At 40.6% G+C, this 18138-nt stretch overlaps 1 long non-coding RNA gene across 1 annotated transcript; it reads right to left on the bottom strand.

Moving 5' to 3' along the window:
* Positions 1 to 3513: 3513 nt before the first annotated feature.
* LOC121251823 lies at positions 3514 to 7612 on the bottom strand. The gene is made up of 3 exons (XR_005938125.1): positions 7526 to 7612; positions 5643 to 5648; positions 3514 to 3544 (listed from the first exon to the last, which is right to left on the bottom strand). It is a non-coding gene; the product is annotated as an uncharacterized LOC121251823 (long non-coding RNA).
* Positions 7613 to 18138: the final 10526 nt, after the last annotated feature.

Consider the following 18138-nt stretch of genomic DNA (forward strand, 5'->3'; position numbering starts at 1 on the left):
ATATGGCGAGGATATGATGGAGATGTTAGTTGTTCTTGGTGCTAGAATGTTTGGGGCAAGGGATGCAGTAGGGACATCTAGTCAATCGTATGGGGGCAATGGGAATTTTGCAAGATTGTGGGTGGATGCACAACTACATCTATACAAAGGGTGCACTCGTCATAGCAAGTTGTCATTTACAGTAAGGTCGCTTCATATTGAATCTATATGTCGCATTTTTGTGAAGGCCATTGGCCTATTGCTCAATCTATTTAAGGAGGCTCTCCCATCAGATAACTTCTTGCCCCGTAATTTTTATGAAGCGAAGCAATTGAACTGACAGCTAGGATTTGATTATAATATGCTTATAAAATAATGTACTTATACTAAAATATATGTAGAGCCCAAGTCCCTTTTTTTTTTTTTTTTTTTTTTACATGTCTTTCTTCCCTCTTAGTTTGTGAGGCCCAATCTGATTATAAGTGGGTTTTTCATGTTTTTAAGGGGTGTATGTGTGTGCAGTGGGCCAGGCCCATGTGTGAGCTCAGCTGAAGGGGATAGAGACTAGCACCCCTTGCAAAACGGCGCTGTATGGACTAGGGCTAAAACCTAGTCTTTAACTTCATCTTTTTTTTCCTCCTCTCTCTCTCTCTCACTTCCCTCTAGCGCCACATGACCCTAGCCCCCTTCTCTTCCTTTTTCTGCTTTTATTTTTTTCTCTAGCAACCAGCGATCTGCTTCGCCCCCCAAGCCCACCACCACCTCGGCTCTGCATGTCGGCGCTACACTGTTCCCTCTACCATCGTCTAACCTCTTGCCTTCTCCCCCAACCCATGCCTTCCTCTCACTGCCACCCCATGAGTCGTTCAACCTTTCACCTACATGCTACCACTGCCCACTAGCCGTTGTGTGCCATGGGTCGCGAAGCTCACCATTCCCTGCCATCCCACACCCCCAATCATAGCCAAAGCTATGTCTGCCATGCTCAAGCGTCTCAGCCTATAAAAAGGCCAGACTTCCACCCTTTGAAAACCCATCACTGAGCCCCGTTCCCTCTCAATCATGTCCTCTATCTTCAGATCTCTCATCCTCTCTCTCTCTAGTAACCCTTCCCGTGAATTTTAGGGGATTTTTGCCTAGGGCTCTGTGCCTTCCGAAGCTCTCTAGAGGTCATCCGACCAACCCCACACCCTTCCACCTCCACTCGGCCTCCCTCTCTCTCGTGGTTACAAAGTTGCCAAACATCGCCAGCCACCACAAGTCCCCCTTCCCCATCCTTTGAGTTCATTAGATCTGCCACCCATAAATCTCCCCACGTTGAGTCTCTCATTTTGCCCACATCTGCCACTATTCACCGTGCCCTGCCACTACCACTCTGCTCTTCTAGATGCCACCACAATAAGTACCTCCGCCTCTTGCCTCGTACTTTAATTTTTAGGCCATGTTCAGATCTGTCTTACCAACTTTGTTCATTAGTGTAGTGACACGTGCAAGCACAAATGCACTATTTTCTCTCAATTCGAGAGGGACACCCGAGGTCAATGCATTTGATCATCCAGAAATTTCCCTTCCTCGTAGTAATTAAATCTTTAGATTGACCCTCAAAATACTATCATTGGAAAAATCATTAAGCCATGTTTTCTGTAGTTTGGTTGTGAATTGTGAAGTGGCTGAGGGCCCTATGGAGCGTTGGGATAATAATTGTAGTTGGTAGTGATTTGTTGGCTGAGGGTCGGGTGAAGCGTTGCAATGGAAACTTTAGTTGATTGTGATGTTGGGATTGGTTGCGTTGTTTAAATACTGTTGTTGTCTTAAGAAATATTTTTCTTGCCATGTCAATCACTTTAATAATTGTTGCATGTCATTAAAATTTCATTAATTGTGCTTTGTCAATTTTTGTGCGAAAAACTTGGAAATTAGTAGTTTTGGTGTCAGACATTGAAAATGTGATTTTGTGGGTGTGTGTGCATCACGACCCAAGCTGAGATAGGGCATTATCTCGGTGGAGCTCCTCTAATCACTCGGGAGTATGTAAAACTGAGTGATGTCCCTTGGGTTGCTGTCGGGTGACAACAGGCTCAGACGAGATGGTAACGCTCTCATGCCGACTCCATGGCCTCTCTTCTGGCGAAGGCTAGAGGGTGCCTGGTCACATATGCACTCGGCATCGCTCGTTATGAAGTCGCACACGCAGTCCTTACCCGAAGTGTGATGAAGGGAGGCAGAGTGTGCGGGTGGTCCCTAAGGGAGACCATGGTGCATACCTTAATAAAATGGATGCTTTCAAAAACAAAAACGTGTTTTTGAGTGTGGCCTTTCTGTATAAGAGTTAGGAAGGAAATTGATGCTTTCTATACTTTTTGGTAAATGCTAAGAATCTCTAATTTCCCATTACTATGAAATTTCCATATTTTCTCATGCTTGTATTTTTGGATGTTAATCTATGGTTTTACTTACTGAGATTTTGTAAAATCACACTCTGGTGTCCCCACCTACAGTTCCAATCTGTGGAACCATAGACTTTGATGCAGAGGATGATTATGAGCTTAGAGGAACAACTCCGCCTGAGGAGTGAAGACTTGGGAAAACTTTTCCTCTTTTTGTACTGTTGATTAGATGTTTTTAATTTAAGTGGATGACTGTATTATTTTTATATCGGTGTTTAGAAGATTGGTGACTTATGGTTTTTGTTGGGTGTTGTAATTTTAAATTATGGAGTTGTTAGTATTTCTAACTATCCTCTTTAATTTACTGTTGTGATTTAACTACACACTATTATTGTAACACCCAGTATTTTAGTGTATTTTTATTGAAAGGATTATTTTTAATAATTCAAAAATTTAATCTCTTGTTTTAAAATTATCGGATATTGTTAGAAGGTTTATTTTATGATCTTAAATTGTGAAAATTAATTTGAGAAGTTTCCTTAATATTTGTTATTGTTATGCATTTAAATTGTTCTTCTTTTTTAAATTAATTGATTGTGGGATTTAATTATTTTATTTTCATTGAATCATTACGTTTAATTTATTTTAATTGATTTGCTGTTTTAAAATCATTTTCGTTGGATCATTTTCTGTGACCCAAGAAGTGAGGACTGGACCTCATTTCTTTTCCCTACTTTTCTTTTTCCTCTTTTCTTTTTCTTTCCTCTTTCTTTCTTTTCTTCCTCTGTTATTCCATTCCCGCGTGACCTGCTCTCCCTCTCTCCCCTGCGTTCGCATCGTTCGTCCTCCAGCCTTCGCCGTGCACCATCGTCCAGCGACACCGCCCATCCCACCTCCTTCCCCACACTTCGGCAACCTCCCCCACCCCAGATTCCCTTCACCACGCTCTCTCTCTCTCCCCGCTGGCTGTGTGAAACCCATTCGGGTTGTTGATTTTCTGCGCCGCCGTGCACCATAGTGCACCTCATCGCCCCTCCCATCAGCTGCCCCACCGGCCGGCGACCACCTCCTTCCGTTTCTAGCTCCTCCATCGCCGCCGATAGCCTCTACGCCCAACACTAATCCGCGACCTTCTCTTCGTTCCAGGGCCGCCGTCGCCCCACCATCAACCACTATCTCTTCACCACTTCATCCTCGACCTCATATCAACCCAATGGACCTAACTCCAGCTTCGATCCGTCACCAGTGAAGCCTATTTATCTCCATCTCCGATTTCGACAAATTTGGCCTAAAACCACCCTTTGCGCCGCCACCCACGGCAAACCACCACCACCATTGGCTTCACCGACCTCTCTAGGCCCTACCCTATCAATTTCGGGTCTTAGTTTGTCCCCATTCAAAAGTGAGTTTTTGAGACCCATGGCCACTGTGTATTTTACACTGTGTAGTTGCTGAGCCACCACCTTTTGCACCACCGTGATTCTTCAGAAATTATAATATAGCACTGTAAGTATTTTTCCAAAGAACTATCGTGATTTAAATATATTTTTGCACTAACCCATATTGTTGTGATCTGATTGGTTATGCCGGACTGAGTCCGAGGAGTACGGAGGTCGGATGGATTTTGGACGGAGTTGTTGTGTGTTTGGTTTGCATTGTGAGTTGTTGGTTGTTGGGTATGGTGTTGTTCATGTACATGGCATATTGCACGCATGATCATGTTTGTAAAGAAAACTGGATTTTCGTGTAATTGCATTCATGTTCATGTGTTTATTAGAAATTGGATTTTCATGTGAGAAAAAGGAAAGAGACTGTAGGGATGGTGGTAAGCAGGGATGGTGGTTGTGTCCCGCCTGTGATTTCCACCTACAGTGCTCTGTTAAGTATTCATTGTGTGGGAAGGAACTGTAGGGATGGTGGTAAGCGGGGATGGTGGTAGAGTCCCGCCTGTGATTCCCCCCTACGGTGCACGCGGTAGGGATGGTGGTAAACAGGGATGGTGGTTGTGTCCCACCTGTGATTCCTGCCTACGGTGCACGCGGTAGGGATGGTGGTAAACAGGGACGGTGGTAGAATCCCGCCTGCGATTCCCGCCTACAGTGTCCAATAAATGGTTTGTTTCGTATGAATCATTTTCTGAAAAAATGAAAGACTATATTTTTGGGTCAAAATGAGATTTTTGCGTATGTTGGAAATAATCATTTTTTGGGAAAAATGATGTTTTATGGCTAAGTGGATTTTGTCGTATGAATGCATGTTGATTGCATTAATATGTTTTTATCCCGAGAGTTGTTTGGTTTATATTTACCTTTGGTACCATTTTATGGTATCGCAGATTTTGATGCAGATGAGGTTGAAGAGCCTTAGCTTGGCTCCGTTGGTGGAGTGATCTGGGATTGCTCCTGTTTATCGAGTTTCATTTTTTATGAATTTATGTATTGCCTTTGTAATATATTTGGGATGACTGTATAACTCTTTAAAGGTAATTTGTTTTGAATATTTGTATTTAAACTTCTGGTACTTAGATGACTTATTTATATTATCCGCCGTGATTTTTATTGTGCACTTTTGTATGTTGCACACACTTGAGCACATTTTGTTGGGATGCGTGACCCATGTTGTCATCATCCTGACGTCACGATTCTCTTGTTTTTGTATGTGGAGTCGGGGCGTCACAGTTGGTATCAGAGCAGTTCGACTCTGGGTAAAACCACATGTCCCATAGGTGCGGTACCATAAAATTTTAAAGTTATGATTTGAAATTATTTTGTTGGAAGTATATTATTTTAAGTATTTTATTTATTTTATTGTACATTACTTGATTGTTTATTTATTTTATTTTATGTTATTTTATTTTATTTAGTTATTTTATTTTATTTTATGGCAGGCTATTTTACTTGTTTCAATCATTTTCTTGTGTACTACTTGATTTGTTTTATTCATTTTGTCTTGTGATATTTTATTTTGTTGGTTTTATTCTATTTTATTTTATGTTATATTGAGGTATTTTAATTTATCTTACTATAATTATATTTTAGTTTGTTTTAAGCTGATAGTGGGGTTAAGGGTTACGCTATGGCAGGAAGATGGTACGACCAAGAAGGCCAACCAATGAGCCCGAGGATGAATTACCGAGAGGTGATGGAAATTATGCCGTGGCGAGGGCATTGATTAAATGACAGAGTTCCTTCAGCAGAATTTTCGTCCCCAACAAGGAGAGCAGAATAGGGTGGTGAAAGTCGAGTGCACCTATGAGTGTTTCTTGGCACATAGGACTCCTGCCTTCAAGGGCGAAGAGGATCCCCTTCGAGCTGGGAGGTGGATTGAAGACCTCAAGAGGACATTCGAAGTCTGTGGTTGTACAAAGGCCCAGAAGGTGTTGTATGGGAGTTACATGTTGCAAGGTGAAGCAGCTAATTGGTGGAAGACTAAGCCGGAACTCCTAGAGATGGAGTTGGGATCTTTGGCGGCTGTGTCTTGGCAGCGCTTCAAGAAAGAGTTTGACGATCGCTTCTTCCCTGTTTTTGTGAGACGACAAAAGGCTTGGGAATTCAATAATTTGGTCCAAGGGGATATGACTGTCGAGCAATATGCCATAAAATTTATAGAGCTTGGGCGATTTGCATCTCATTTGATAGCCACCGAAGAGTTGCTGGCCGAACGTTTTCAGGAAGGGTTGCGCTCTCATATTTGCAGACAAGTCGCATGCCTGCAAATCCAGAACTTTCAGAGGTTGGTTGAGGTGGCCTGTATTGCTGAGCAAGAGCGAGGTGCTGTGGTAGGCTCCCCTCCAGGTAAGAAGCGACTGAACGTTGATGGTGAAGGGAGTAGCTCCAGGTCACCGCAAAAGTTCGTGCAGAGGATCGGGTCTCAATCGCAGGCACCCTCCGGTGTACGTATTAGGGATCGAGCTCCAATTTGTGGCAAATGTAATAGAGCCCATGAGGGCGAGTGCTGTCAGGGTTGGAACTAGTGCTTTGAGTGCGGTCAGATGGGACACTTTGCTTGTGAGTGTCCTAATCGGACCCAAGTGAATCAGGGTGGTCATTGAGGTGCTAGAACTGATCAGAGGCAGTTAGGTCAGGCTCAGATGCACGCGTTGACTCTTGGTAGTGTTGACGATGAGGTTCCAGAGACTCAGGACGCTGGAGTTATGGCAGGTAAGGGTCTAACCTGATCTTTCGTAATGGATGCCTTGTGTGGTTTATTCTCGGTTTTTGGAAAAGTTAAGCAAGTTGTTCTCATGCTCGTTGGGTGTTGGAGGTCGTGTGATTTTTTTTCTTAAGCGTATTCTGGTTGTGTCTTGTATCCTACTTTAGCATGATGTTTGGCTCTACAAATTTCGAGGATGAAATTTTATTTTAAGGGGGGAGGATGTAACACCCCGTATTTTAGTGTATTTTTATTGAAAGGATTATTTTTAATAATTCAAAAATTTATTCTCTTCTTTTAAAATTATCGGATTTTTTTAGATGGTTTATTTTATGATCTTTAAATTGTGAAAATTAATTTGAGATGTTTCCTTAATATTTGTTATTGTTATGCATTTAAATTGTTCTTCTTTTTTAAATTAATTGATTGTGGGATTTAATTATTTTATTTTTATTGAATCATTACGTTTAATTTATTTTAATTGATTTGCTGTTTTAATATCATTTTTGTTAGATCATTTTCTGTGACCCAAGAAGTGAGGACTGGACCTCATTTCTTTTCCCCACTTTTCTTTTTCCTCTTTTCTTTTTCTTTCCTCTTTCTTTCTTTTCTTCCTCTGTTTTTCCCTTCCCGTGTGACCTACTCTCCCTCTCTCCCCTGCGTCCGCATCGTTCGTCCTCCAGCCGTCGCCGTGCGCCACCATCCGGCGACACTGCCCGTCCCACCTCCTTCCCCACACTCCGGAGACCTCCCCCACCCCAGATTCCCTTCCCCATGCTCTCTCTCTCTCTCCCCGCTGGCTGTGTGAAACCCATTCGGGTTGTTGATTTTTTGCGCCGTCGTGCACCATCGTGCACCTCACCGCCCCTCCCATCAACATCCCCACTAGCCGGCGACCACCTCCCTCCGTTTCCAGCTCCTCCATCGCCGCCGATAGCCCCATGCCCAACACTAAGCCGCGGCCTTCTCTTCGTTCCAGCGTCGCCGTCGCGCCACCATCTCTTCACCACTTCATCCTCGACCTCATAGCAATCCAATGGACCTAACCCCTGCTTCGATCTGTCACCGATGAAGCCTATTTATCTCCATCTCCGATTTCGACATATTTGCCACCCACGACAAACCACCACCACCATTGGCTTCACCGACCTCTCTAGGCCCTACCCTATCAATTTCGGGTCTTAGTTTGTCCCCATTCAAAAGTGAGTTTTTGAGAGCCACAGCCATAGTGTATTTTACACTGTTTCGTTGCTGAGCCACCACCTTTTGCACCACCGTGATCCTTCAGAAATTATAATATAGGACTGTAAGTATTTTTCCAAAGAACTATCGTGATTTAAATATATTTTTGCACTAACCCATATTGTTGTGATTTGGTTGGTTATGCCGGACTGAGTCCGACGAGTACGGGGGTCGAATGGATTATGGACGGAGTTGTTGTGTGTTTGGTTTGCATTGTGAGTTGTTGGTTGTTGGGTATGGTGTTGTTCATGTACATGGCATATTGCACGCATGATCATGTTTATAAAGAAAACTGGGTTTTCGTGTAATTGCATTCATGTTCATGTGTTTATTGGAAATTGAATTTTCTTGCGAGAAAAAGGAAAGAGACTGTAGGGATGGTGGTTGTGTCCCGCCTGTGATTCCCGCCTACGGTGCACGTGGTAGGGATGGTAGTAAACAGGGACGGTGGTAGAGTCCTGCCTACGGTGCACACGGTAGGGATGGTGGTAAATAGGGATGGTGGTTGTGTCCCGCCTGTGATTCCCGCCTACGGTGCACGCGGTAGGGATGGTGGTAAACAGGGACAGTGGTAGAGTCCCGCCTGCAATTCCTGTCTTCAGTGTCCGATAAATAGTTTGTTTTGTGTGAATCATTTTTTGGAAAAATGACAGACTATATTTTTGGGCCAAAATGGGATTTTGGCGTGTGTTAGAAATAATCAATTTTGGGAAAAAATGGTGTTTTATGGCTAAGTGGATTTTGTCGTATGAATGCATGTTGATTGCATTAATATATTTTATCCCAAGAGTTGTTTGGTTTATATTTACCTGTGGTACCATTTTATGGTATCTCAGATTTTGATACAGATGAGGATGACGAGCCTTAGCTCGGTTCCATTGGTGGAGTGATCTGGGATTGCTCCTGTTTATCGAGTTTCATTTTTTATCAATTTATGCATTGCCTTTGTAATATATTTGGGATGACTGTATAACTCTTTAAAGGTAATTTGTTTTGAATATTTGTATTTAAACTTCTGGTACTTAGATGACTTATTTATATTATCCGCTGCAATTTTTATTGTGCACTTTTGCATGTTGCACACACTTGAGCACATTTCGTAGGGATGCGTGACTCGTGATGTCATTATCCTGACGTCACGATTCCCTTATTTTTGTACGTGGTAGTCTGGGCATCACAATTATATTACATGCTTCCACATTATGCTAGGGGTGTGTGACCCGAGCAGCCAACATCTCGGCGTCGCGACTCCGCCAAAACACAAGTGGGGGTCGAAGGCGCCACAATATAAATAGACTAATAGTTTAGTGTATGTAAACATCATATTATTAGTAACATAGATAATCCATAAAACTAAAAAATCTGAACGAATCAGATCGAAACTGAAAAAATTAGAAGTTTCAGTTTTGGTAGTGAGTTAATCCGATATCGGTTCTTAAATTTTTAAAACCGGTGTATATGGGTTTTTTTCTAAGAAATGTAGAAAACCAAACTGAACTGGACATGTTACACTGTTATGAAAAATTGACTCAATATGTTCGTGCAGCACTAACAGAATTAGGGGATTTTTTTAGGAACTTTTGCTGCAGAACGTTGAAAATTGATGCATTAGTAAGGATGAAATCTAATGTTACATCATATTGTGCGAGCTGGACAGTTTGTATGCACCATCAATATTTGATGTTATGATTCACTTGGCTGTGCACCTACCCTATGAGTCCTTACTTGTTCGCTTGATCTAGTGTAGATAGATGTATCCTATTGAGGCATTTCTAGAAAAACTTAAACTATCTGTGCTAAATAAGGCCCAATCGGAAGGTTTGATTATTAAGTCATAGATTGATAATAAATGACATACATTTTGTTCTACGTATTTCCGTGGGGTGATACCAGATTCTTGTGACTGGAACGAAATTATGACGGTGTACATTTGAGAGTTAGATCATTATTCTCTGTGTTTTCTTAAAGTGTATGTCTCGTAGGTGCACATGGGCGTTACGACTTATGTGGATGAGAGTTTGACAAAGCCCAGTGGTATGTACTGAATAACTATAGTGATTGACAAATACTTGAGGTTAGTGATCTATGCTTATATAACTAACTTAAAGCATGTAAGATAACATAACTGAAATGGTTTATGCAACATTTCAACATATGCAGCGCACATATTCGTCAACTTAGAAAGGATGGTGTAACAGATGTAGAAAAGATGAACGAAGAAGAGTTCGCCTCTTGGTTTGAGTAGATGGTATTACTAAATAGTGTCTTTCTATCTTTGAATTTCATACTGCTAAAATAGATTTTTTCCCTATTTAATGTTAACTGGACTGAAATAAATTTATTAATATAGGTGGTATTGAGATATGGTGATAATCCAGAAGAGATTTCAAGTGAATAGTATGCCTTGGCAAGTGACCCATCCAAGCAGGCCATTCGATACTTAGCATGTGTAGTACTTGGAGATAGATTTCACACGACTGACTGAGAACGATATAGAAAAACTAAAATTGTGGGGTCGTTGTTGAAGGAAGCCATGAGGAGGAGAATATAGAATTTATGGAGTCGTCGAAGATATCATTGGGTTATAGTTATTAGGAGAACGTATAGTTTGGTTGTTTAGGTGTATTTGGTGGGATGTCTCAAATCCTAGATTGAGAGTGCATAATGATGAATATTTTGTGAGTGCCAATACATCTCGCACATAGTATGAGGATGATCCTTTCTTTCGCACTTGCCAAATAAATCAAATTTTTTACTTAGATAATCAGGAGTATGGAAACCCATGGTGAGTTGTACAGAAATTTGCACCAAGAAATATATATAATTATATTCCAGAAGCAGAGGGCCAACAAGAAGAATTTAATGGTCCAACAACTGAAGAAGCATATCAAGAAAACAAATCAACCATAAATTTATTTGTTGATCTCAACCAATTTGACACGGTTCCACTGCGTAGATAAGAAATTGAAACAGAAGTAATTCAGGGAAGCCTGTCAGAAGAACATGAGTCAACTAAAATGAATAGTGAGTATGAGAACGAGTGGTCGAGTGAAACTGATAGTGAATGAGAGTTGTTTATATATATATATATTGTTATTGTAATAAGAGTATTTTTGTCAATAATAACTTTTTTATGGTGAATAATATATATATCTTTATCATTTCCCCACCCACTTATAAAAAAAAAATGGTAGTTTATGATTCGAAAAATGCTTTACCGTTATTGCCCTTTTTCTCTCTACGTGAGTCTTAGGGTTGCCACTTGCCTCTTGCGTGGTCATCCATGGCTGGCTGCATGGCAGCCACAGATGGTGGTACTGGTCGGCCTTCTATTGCCGACCTGGTGGTTGCTGTCCCACATCCCATGCCTGAGATGATGCTGCTGCCTAGATCGTTGAAGGTGCTAGGTGGAGAAGTCTACTTTCAGTTTTCACGTGAGGAGATTACGAAGTCAGTGGAACCGTTTCATTTCTAGGTGATTCTTAAGTTTTTGAAGCAACGTCCAGCATTGGATGCAATCCGTGCATTCATACACAATCGCTGGGACCTTTCATCCACTCCGATTGTTTCTTCTATGCGAAGGTCGAGGAATGTTTTTGTACGTATGACAAATGAGGCCGATTTCACAAAAGCATTGTCGAGGGATGTTTGCGAGATCAATGGAATTTTTTATCGGGTGTTTTGTTGGACACTAGAATTCACGGAGGATGAGGTACCATCTTGGGTACCAGTATGGATCTCTCTTCTGGGACTTCCTCCAAATTTTTATAATGAAGCATTTTTTAGTATTCTTATGGCCCCTATTAGTACATTCATTCTTAGGGATAATCGGATGCGTTGTGCCACGAGAATGGATGGGGCGAGGTTGTGTGTCGAGGTTGATGCTGCCAAAGAGCCTCTCTCTCATTTCTGGATTGGAGCACCGGGTTTGCATCTAGTAGGAAACAAGAAGTTGTTTATGATACACTCCCTGCTTATTATTGCAAGTGTCATGCAAGGCCATAATTCACAGACGTGTCGGGCTGATCAAATTCAGAAGTTGGGGAAGGCTCAGGCAAGGAAGAAAGGGCAGAAAGAAATGGCTGTGAATGGGGAACCTGTTGTGGTTTCGAGTGTAGTTGTGTTCCGAGTGCAGTTGCGAATGATTCTTTGACTAATTCAGCAGGGGTAATTCACAGAAAGAAGTGGTTTCGACGCCTATTTTGTCTATGGTGCAGGTTGATGCTGTTGAAGAGGATCCGATAATTCATAAAACAGAGGTTGCTAGGGAATGTGATGTTGAATCACAAGTGCATTCGATCACAAAATATGAAACAGAGGTTCCTGAAATAGAGGTTGCTAAGGAAAATGATGCTAAGGATATTGTTGTGCTTTCAGTCACAGAAAATGAATCCGTGCTAGGACAACAACCTGGGTTTGTTTCTGAACCAGTGTTGTTGGCCATTCAGAGGGAGTCTACGCCTGCTGTCCCGTTTATAGTCCATGAGATTGAGTTGGCTACCGTGGAACTGGAAGATGAACCAGATGAGGAGTAGCCGATTTTGGAGGACTATTTCTGAACCAGAGCTAGATTTATGCTTTGAAGTTTTTTCGCAAGATAAAGATTACTTGACAGAATCTGCGACCAATGAAGGTAAAAGAAAATATAAGAAAAATATGTTTGTTAAAATGAGAAGTTCTTCTCAGGTTCTTGCTCGAGTTTCTAATCCTTCTTAATGATTGATCCTATTTTAGTATGGAACATTAGGGGATTCGGGACCTCAAAAGGTAGATTAAAAAAGTTACTTGGTCGAAAATTGTTGCTCTTTTGGAGCCTTTTCAAAACCTTGATGTTGCTTGGAGATTGGGACGTGTTTTGAAATTTGATAACTTCATTTCAAATGAGGTTGGGGGGGGGGGAGAATTTGGATTTTTTGGGATAGTATCCTGCAGTTGAGTTTGGTTCGAATGGGAGGGCAATATGTTTCTCTCCAAGTAGGAGGGGCTGAAAAGTTTTTGCTTACAGTTATTTAGGCAAAATGTACCATGGCTGAAGGGCGTATATTATGGGTTCTCTTAGTATTCGAAATATGGGTTTAGACTTGTGTATTTTTTGTTAGTGATTTTAATATTATCCGGAATGATTCAGAGAGACGAAGAGGTAGGCCTTGACCTCTTACTAGAGGATTTTAATAACTGGATTCAATAGGGGGGTTTGCTTGAAATGGCATCGAAGGGGAGTGCTTTTTCTTTGTGCAATGGGCAATATGGCCTTACTCATTCTCTGGCATGGTTGGACCATGTTCTGATGGATGCCTCTTTTCTTTCGGTATTTCCTAATGTTATTTGTTATTATTTGCCACGCTCTACTTTGGATCAAGCTCCTATATTTCTAGAGTTCAGACAAGACCCTTTCTCTTATGGTCCAGGCCCTTTTCGTTTCCAATAGATGTGGGTGGAATATCATAATTTTCTAGATTGTGTTTGGCATGCTTGGTCATCTCGAGAGGGTGGTTCAGCTATTCAGAATCTGGTTATGAAGTTAAAATAGACTAAGGTCGCTTTGCGGGAATGGAATAAAAGGGTCTTCGGTCATACGTTGGGCCGGATTACTGCTCTTGAAAATCAGGTTGAGGAGCTTGAACTACAGCTTCAATTAAACTGGGTGATAATCTAGATAGAGAGTTACAAGTGGTAAAAGCAGATTTGGTGACTTGGTAGCGTCGAGAAGAAATTTGATTGAACCAAATGGCAAAGCTAAAATAGGAGGTGGATGGTGACCGGAATCCCAAATTTTTTCATGCTTGCTTAGCCAGTAAAAGGCGTAAGTGGGTACTAGATATGCAGTCGAATGATGAGGTGTTTGAGTCTCCGGAGAGCATTCACCAAGGTGCAGTAGATTACTTTTCATCTTTTCTCCAGGGTGAACCACCCGTTGAGCAACCTATTTTGAGGGTCTTATAGATCTGGTTATTTCTGCGGAGGAGAATGCCTCCCTTGTTAGTGCGCCCTCATTAGAGGAAGTATTTGCTACTTTGTCCTCAATTTCGGTTAATAGTGCTCCTGACCCTGATGATTTTGGCTCTGGATTTTATAAGAGCTGCTAGGAGGTGGTTAAAAATGATTTTTGGAATACTGTGGTGGAATTCTTTGCATCTAAGTCTATCCAAGTTTTTTACAGCTTCTTATTTGGTCTTAATTCCAAAGGTGGATTCTCCCACAGGTTTTGATAGGTTTCATCCCATCAGTCCTTGTTTGGTCTTTTATAAACTTTGCTCCAAGATAATTGTGAATCGATTAACTAGTCTCTTGCCTCGACTGGTTTCGTTGGAGCAAGGCACTTTTTTCCCAGGTAGAAGTATTTTTAAGAATATAAGCCTCACTCAAGAAATGGTTCATTCTATTAATAAAAGGAATCAAGGTGGCAATATTATGTTAAAAGTAGATATGGCAAAAGCTTATGATCGCATGGATTGGAATTTTTTGATTAAGGTCATGTTGAGGTTTGGTTTCTCACCTTAATTTTGTGAATTGATCTTCTTTTGTATTTCTAGTCCCTGGTATTCAGTTATGATGAATGGGACAATAAAAGGTTTCTCCTAGGAGGCCTTGGTATTCGACAAGGTGATCCCCTATCTCCTTATTTGTTTATTATCCAGTAGGAGATACTTTCCCGGATGATTCATCAGAGTGTGGCTATGAATAGATTTGGTCACTTTCATCAGGCAAGAGGTACGCTTATTATTTCTCATCTAATGTATGCTGATGATGTGCTTATTTTTTCTAGTGGAAGCCAAAGGTCGGTTCGGGTGCTTCTAAGTATCTTGAGCCGATATGAAAGATGATTGGGACAGGCAATTAAGAAATAGAAGTTTGCCTTGTATTGTTCAAATAGAATCTCCCCTACTCGTAAGCGGCGTTTTCTTTGTAGCACTGGTTTCATGGAGGGGCAGTTTCCTTCCAATATCTTGGAGTGCCCACTATCATCGGTCGTCTTAAGCAATTACATCTTGAAGGCATGGTGAATAAAGTGAGGCAAAAAACCAGTGGTTGGAAAATGCGGCTATTGTCTTCTGGAGGGAAACTAGTTTTGTTACGCCATGTTATTTCAAATATAGCCCTTCACCTATTTCCTGTTTTATAGGTCCCTCAAGCAGTAATCAATAAGATGCATCAGGTGATGAGCTCCTTCTTTTGGGGTGAGTCAAATGGAAGAGATAAAAAGAAATGGGTGACTTGGAAACACATTTGTAGGCTTGTGTCAGAAGGAGGTCATGGCTTAAGGCATCTCCAGGACACTCAGACAGCCTTGCACTTGAGGTTTGCGTGAATCTTCTACAAGGTAACTCTCTTTGGGCAAACTTTTTTAAGGCTAAATATGTGGAATTGAAACCTTGGTTCCTAATCAATGTTGATAAAGGCCCGGGATTTTGGAAAATGGTTGCCCATTGTATCTCTTTGATGTTGAATAATTACAAATGGGGAGTTAGAGAATGAGATATTTTTTTCTGGTATGAAAAATGGAGGGAGAATGGCCCCTTGATTAATGACTTGCCAATTGTGGGTCAGCCTTTGTTGAAAATTAAAGAGTGTCGGTTGTCAGACAGCTAGGATATGAATCTGCTAGAGAACCTGGTTGTTTGGAGAATGTTGATGATATCTTAGTCTCTTTATCTTGGCATAATTTAGGGAAGGATGTTCTTGTCTAGACCCAAACAGAGACATGTATGTTTTCCACTAAATCTACATGGCATTATATTAGAGTCTGAGGCTCCTCTCTTGATTAGCACTCTTGGATTTGGCATAAAAGTCTTCCCTTAAAAATGTCTATTAAGTTTTGGAAGGCTTGGCGCAGGCTTTGAGTGTGGATGATCGGTTGCGTCATATTGGCATTCCAATTTTTTTCCAAATGTGAGTGCTATATTGCAGGTCAATATGAAGACATTAATCATGTTCTCTTTGAGCGAGATTTTCCTAAAAAAATCTGGTCATTTTTTGGCAATCTCTTTGGACTTCCACTTAGGAGCAATTGGAAACACCAAGTTTCTTCTTGGTTCCTGCGTGCTAAGTCCCATTCTCAGGTGGGTGTTATAATTGGTCTTATACCTATCATAGTTACTTGGAGACTTTGGAGGAGAGGATGCCTAGCTCGATGGAGGGCACCTTTAAATCGCATAAAGCTATTGTCAAATCTATTTGTGTATGGCTTGGTTCCCTTTTTCAAGTGATTGATAATTCTTACAGCTTGTCCCATTTTGATGGCATGATTCTTGAGACCTTACGGATCAAACTTGCTCCTTTAAAAGAAAGGCGGTGCAAAGTCATCAAGTGGCATAAACTGCTATCAGGGTAGTTTAAATTGAATACGAATGGTAGCAGTCTTAGCAACCCGGGTTCTAGTTGTATTGGTGGTGTCATTTGAAATGACCTAGGACGGCTTGTGTAAGCGTTCGCCTCTCCCATTGGTTTTGGTTCTAATAATAAAGTTGAACTTATTGCGCTTCTTAATGGCATGCGAATGTGCAAGGCACTTTAGCTCTTTAATGTGATTGTTGAGGTTGACTCGATGGTGGTTATTTCTTGGTGGCATAGAGGGTGGTGTGGGGTTTGGTACCTGGAGGATTATTGGGAAGAGATTGTTGGTTTGGCTCAATCTATTAATTGTCATTTTCAGCATGTATTACATGAAGGAAATAAGGTGGCTGATTGATTGGCCAAGGATGGTGCCAATGGTGTTGCTCTGGCCTACACAAATAATTCAATATTGCCTCAGGTCCTGAGAGGTTTGCTCCAGTTGGATTTATCTGGTCTTCCTTCCTTAAGATGTCATTAAGTTTGTTTATAGTTATTGTTTTTGGTTGCCATGTTTTCTTCATTATGTTTCATAGGCTTGTCTAGGGTCTTTTCTAGGCTTGGGTTTTTTGAGCTTTTCTCTCAAGGGCCTTGTTTTGTTTCAACGGTTTTCCTCTGTCATAAGCGAGCGCTTTATTAATAAATTCGGGAGGGCATCACTATTGGACAGGTGATTGCCCACTCTTTTTTTTTTTTTTTCTAATGTCTCCCAAATGCAAAGCAACTTGTTTGCCATTTCCATCCATTACTGATTCCCTAATTGGTTCACCGGCCACTGATGATGGGCCAACATTACCAAACCCAAAACATGGTATGGTAGATAGAAACTTGAGCTTATGTGATGAATTAAGTAATAATGTTTTAAAAAAAATGATTTTTTGATATTATATTCTTTAATTATTATATACTTGTTATAAGTCATCGCCAAGGTCGAGGTGTCTGCATAGAGGAAGTGTAGAAAGCAGAAAAAATTAAAATTGATATTCCTAATGATTACATTGGTGGCTCTATGGATCTAAGAGCTTGGCTTGCTTCCTATGTTGGTACCCTTACCTAGACCTATGAACCCATGGTTACATCCTCCTGTGCCAAGGTTCCCCAAGATGTGAAAGATCACATCAAAAGTCATTGCTCGATAATACATTACATTGAAATAATTTTATTCAATTATTACTTAATTTATAAATAGTTTCTTTTGTTCTTATCATTCCTAATTCTTTCAAAGATGAGTTTGAACTTAATTTTAGATGGCAAGAGGATTAAGTAACGGTTGATGAGTTGATGAATAATACATTCTGAAAGTACAAAGGTAGATGTCATGCACATTATCAAAAGTTTAATAGTGCAACAGAGGAGCATCAAAATCCATTCCAAAACATGCGCCTAGGTGAATGTGAGAAGATTTGTGATATGTTTGAAGATTTAGCATATCAGGTAATTTTGCTACTATCTTTCAGTATACTATATGTGAGGTGAATGAAAAACAATATATTAATAATGTTGTTTATTTTCTTGCAGCAATGGAGTACTATCAACAAAGCAAATAGACCAAATTCAATGATACACCATCATGCAGGTTCTAGATCTTTCCTTCGACTATCAAAAAATTGGAAATGTTATACTAGTCCCTGTTAGATATTAACAAATCAACATTTGTGATTGAAGTTGTAACATATATTTTCCTTTTGCAAGAACAAGATAGTCCTACTGACTATAATCTGACCCAATTGTATATTAAGTCGCCTATAAATCGTGATGGTGTTTGAATTAGTCCCGAAGCATAAGCAAATTATGTAAGTTTATTTTTTTGTATAGCCTAATAATATTCATGTTTTTCATACTATCTCTAATTAATAATTTTTCCTTTTTCTTTGTTTTAGGAGAAGATGGTTTCACTTTGGCAAGAGGTTGCGTCTGATGAATCCTTCCTTAACGACGTTGAGCTCTTTTCTCATGTTCTTGAACCCTGCTCTTGATAGTTTAGGGGTTTAGGAAGCTGTTTGAAGCCTTCCTCCTCAACCTCATCTTCTTCTCAAAGCAGACCGAA

This window comes from Juglans microcarpa x Juglans regia, chromosome 2S, assembly GCF_004785595.1.
Source record: "Juglans microcarpa x Juglans regia isolate MS1-56 chromosome 2S, Jm3101_v1.0, whole genome shotgun sequence".
In the NCBI taxonomy this organism is placed as follows: domain Eukaryota; kingdom Viridiplantae; phylum Streptophyta; class Magnoliopsida; order Fagales; family Juglandaceae; genus Juglans; species Juglans microcarpa x Juglans regia.